Raw genomic sequence first — 4,306 nt, 5'->3', positions numbered from 1 at the left:
TGGCCAAGGGAGACCTTAGAGGGTATTTTGTACTTTGAAAATTATTTTGCTAGGATTGATTGCTTAGATTTTATACGTAAATCTGACCTTCTGCCAATAACCCAAGAGCTTCATGATATGTTCATGGGCCTCGGGGGTTCTGGATGAGGCATTCTGCTTCAGTGTGTCACATTTGTCAGTAGATACTTAACTATAGTATAGTATTTGGAACAATCTAGTCAAGATAGTAAATAGTATCTGATAAGTGAACAGATCTCGTATGGCTTTTAGGACTACTCCTGGGTGCTTTAGGTAAAGCAATACCCTGAAGGCACAGCCATACACCATAAACTGATCCTTAGCATGCTTTAATTATTGCTTTGAACTCCAGGTGATCAAAAGTAAATGAGGAGACGTAGTCTAACTTGATAGAACGTTAAAGCGAAACAGTTTAACCTGCTTATTTAGTCTGTTTAATAGACTAGCAAATCTGTTTGACAACCATAAGAAATAATCATCCGTACAGAGCAAGAGTGGATCTTAGCCATTCTGACAGGTGTATGGAATCTCAAAGAAGTTGTATTCTCAAAGGATGTTGAGCATTTAAGTGTTTCTCAGCTCTCTGCGTTCCTCTGTTGAGAACTCTCTGTTTAGATCTGTAACCCAAGTTCTAATGGGATGATTTGGCTTGTCGGTGTTTAATTTCTAAGGGAAGCAAAAAACACAACAAGATGAAAGGCGTATGTCAGGCTGAGTGCTCAGCCTTGGGTTTTCATCCTGTGGGAATGCTTACCAACATTGATTGGGTTACTACTGGCTGAAACAGGCCTTTAAGTCCTTTGAAATGTAATCTCTTTCGCCCTCTGGTGGTTATTACATTTAAAAATTAAGCAAAGAACTGGATAAAGAAATCACAGCATAACATGCTCAAATACTGGGGTCCCAAATGCTTCTGTGGAGCTGGGTACAAGTTGGTGTAAACTTTAATTAAAAGCCACAGCCCTTGAATAAGAAATGGAAGCATTTTGTCAGTTTGTGAATTTCTGGAAAGGCGGCGGTCTGAAAGTTTTCTCCATCACGGTCCAGGAAGTTGCCCACGCTGCTTTCCTAAACATAATATTCAGAGATTCCAGGCATTTTGGCTTGACTGAAGAGGACTGTGCAGCGTTATATTCTCTCTTAATATTTTTCTTGCAAAGCTGGCTGTGACTTGAAGGGGGGAAACAGAGAAACTCTGAACCATGCAGACTGTAAAGGGATCGTTGTACAGTAATGCAGTGAATGATACCTGGCCCGGCTTTAACCAACTTGTCTGCTTTGCTTTTTGTTGTGTCTGGGAGACAGAAAAAGAGACTAGCCATTATCATGCGAAGCTATCATTAAATTATTTCAAGTGCCAGTTGGTGAATGACACCCACCTGCAAAGGAGAAGAATGCAGGAACAAAGAGACACTTCATTGAAGGTTAGGCGGTTTTCAGGTTGCACACGGCTAACCTCTGATTCAACTGTATCTGAAATGAACACAGATTTCATATGGTACTATCTTTATTTTCTTTCTATTGCTGTTATTAGACATTGCATGAAAACAACTATGGGAGCATCAGAAGTAACTTGATCTTACAATTTACAGTCCATCATGGAGGGGACCAACGATAGAAATTAAGACAAGAATCTAGAGGTAGAAACCTGGAGGTAAAACTGAGGCAGAAGGCATGGGGAAGTGCTTTTACTGACTTGTTAATCAATCTGCTTTTCTTATACCACCCAGGACTACCTGCTAGAAGGGACACCACCCACAGTGAGCTGGTTCCTCCCGGACCAATCATTGATTAAGAAAATGCCCTACAGATTTGCCTACAGGCAATCTGATGGAGGCACTGTCCCAGTTGAAGTTCTTATTCTTAGTCAGCTCCATCATGTATCACGTTAATGAAAATCTGAATAAGACGTAGGACCTCTTCTCAGCTTGGAAGACTAATATATTATGATTAAATCATAAACTTATATTTTGTGGTTTATCACCATGATCACATATTAATATCAACTACACAATGTAGAACAGTATAATTTTAAAAGTCCCACACTCTTTAAAAGTTCATTCAGACCATATAATATACATGTGTTATATATTTAAATATGTATTTATAAAATATATAAAAACTTAAATATATATTTAATATATCCAGTTTCTGTAACACCCCAAAGTCACTTAATGGTGGGTACCTGTAAAATAAAATTTAAGTTACATACTTCTTATTTCAAAAAAGATAAATCAGGGCCCAGATCAAACCAAGTTTCAACAATGTGAACAAATTCTGGAACTCAGAGTCCCACATTTGCTATTCACTCAGAGCCTCCTGGGCTCAAGGGCTTTGGCAGCTTCACCTCTCAAGCCCCTCCATTCATGCCACACATAGGTCGTCGAATGTGCTCTGGCTGTCTCCACTCCATAGCTGCACCTATCCTTTGCAATCATCCCACAGCCTGGGCATTTTTAATATTCTGGAGTATTCACAAATCACACCTATACCAACAGCCTCCTAGCTACTCTTTAAGAACATCAAAATTGCCATATGTGCCAAGCCTCAACCTCTCTCCAGGGTCCCTTCAATCCTAGAGTTTCCATTGCAACTGAGGCTTCTGCTTAACCAAAGTACTCTCATGGTGCCAAGCCTCGGCATCTCTCCAAAACCCCTTCAATCTCTCAAAATCAGTATCATCACATTAGACTCTCTCTCTCTGTCTCTCTCTGTCTCTCTCTGTCTCTCTCTGTCTCTCTCTGTCTCTCTGTCTCTGTCTCTGTCTCTCTCTCTCTCTCTCTCTCTCTCTCTCTGGTGTTATTTTATTTACTTTTTTTCCAACATATTATTTTTATCGATTACTTGGAATCTTTTCCCAGTCCTCTCAGGTCTACTGTCTTGCCTTCGTGCCCTTCCTAAAAACAAGAAGGAGGAGAAGGAAGAAGAGGAGGAGGTGGAGAAGGAGGAAGAGGAAGAGGGGGAGAAGGAGAAGGAGGGGGGAAAATGAATAGCATGACTAATTTTTTGTGTTGTCAATATACACAATGGAGCATAGTTCGCCCCTGAACATGCTGCCAATGCAGCTACACAATTGCCCTGGCTTTGAGCAACAATGGGATGACCAAGATGAAGAACAAAACGGTTCATTTCCTGGATTGGGTCAATTCAACAGACCTTGATGGTCTGTACTGCTCCTGGAGATCATGTTGGTATCTGCGATCCATGCTATGGGCTGTGGTGATGCCCATGGTCCATGTTGGGTGTCCGCAGTCTGTGCTATTCCTGGAGCACATGGAAGACACTCACACATTACTGAGTACCCATAGGGTAACCATATATGAAATTCTCAAAAAACAAAACAAAACAAAAGAAACAAATGCAAACAATCATGAAGTAGCTTCAATCCCTCATATTCCAATATATGTTTTCCTGGGTACTTATGTTTCTGTATCACAAAAGAAGAACAAGTGAAGGATAAGGAGGAAAGTAAAGAGAAGAAAGATGCAAACAGAGGAGAGGTTAGAGAAAGGAAAGGAAAGAAGAGGGAAGGAGAGACACCTAGAGAATACATTGGGGTTTGTTAAAAGTAAATATTTCTACTATTTCTTTTCACATTTAACCCAACACAGGCCTCAATAGATGCTTAAGTCACAACAGACAATTTCTAATTGAACTCTTTGCTTGTAGTGCAAGAAATAAATATCTCAAAGAAATAATATAAAAGGCTCACCGTGCTTGTGTACAAGTGTTAGCATTTTAAGTAAAAAATTTTGATTGAAAATTTTCAGACCCTCGCCAAGTCTGATTTCATTTTCCTAAGTAATCACAAGTTCCCTTCTCCTTTCCCCCATTTCATTTTATGTCGAATTTCATAAGATTAATTAGTAATTTCTTTCTATGTTACTCTCAACAACATGTTATATGAAATGGCAAATCATGTTAATCACTGGGCTGTTTTGCTGAGTATCCATCTGTCCTGGCATCTAACATCAACTTTATTAGACATGGCCACTGATACACACTCAAGCTAATTTATTATAATTATTTAATTTATATCCACAGAATTTTGCCTGCATGAGTGTATACCATTTGTATGCCTGATGTGTGACGAATCAAGAATTGAGCATCAAATAGCCTGGAACTAGAGTTATGAGTGGCTGTGAGCTGCTATGGGATGAGCAGATGCACGTGCTTGTAATCTATGAGCTGTCTCTCCAGCCTTTAATTTATAATTCTTAATCAACTTGCATAGCTCAGTTTTAACCAGTGATGGTGTGCTCTCACTCACACTAGGCAGAAATTATAC

At 39.5% G+C, this 4,306-nt stretch overlaps 1 long non-coding RNA gene across 1 annotated transcript; it reads right to left on the bottom strand.

The window, feature by feature from the left end:
- Positions 1 to 237: 237 nt before the first annotated feature.
- Positions 238 to 3,276, bottom strand: LOC117710987 (uncharacterized). The gene is made up of 3 exons (XR_004607098.2): positions 3,175 to 3,276; positions 1,398 to 1,491; positions 238 to 1,312 (listed from the first exon to the last, which is right to left on the bottom strand). It is a non-coding gene; the product is annotated as an uncharacterized LOC117710987 (long non-coding RNA).
- Positions 3,277 to 4,306: the final 1,030 nt, after the last annotated feature.

Source organism: Arvicanthis niloticus, chromosome 6 (genome assembly GCF_011762505.2).
Source record: "Arvicanthis niloticus isolate mArvNil1 chromosome 6, mArvNil1.pat.X, whole genome shotgun sequence".
Lineage (NCBI taxonomy): Eukaryota > Metazoa > Chordata > Mammalia > Rodentia > Muridae > Arvicanthis > Arvicanthis niloticus.
Note: the sequence above shows the minus strand (reverse complement) of the source record. Positions and strands in the feature narration are given on the sequence as shown.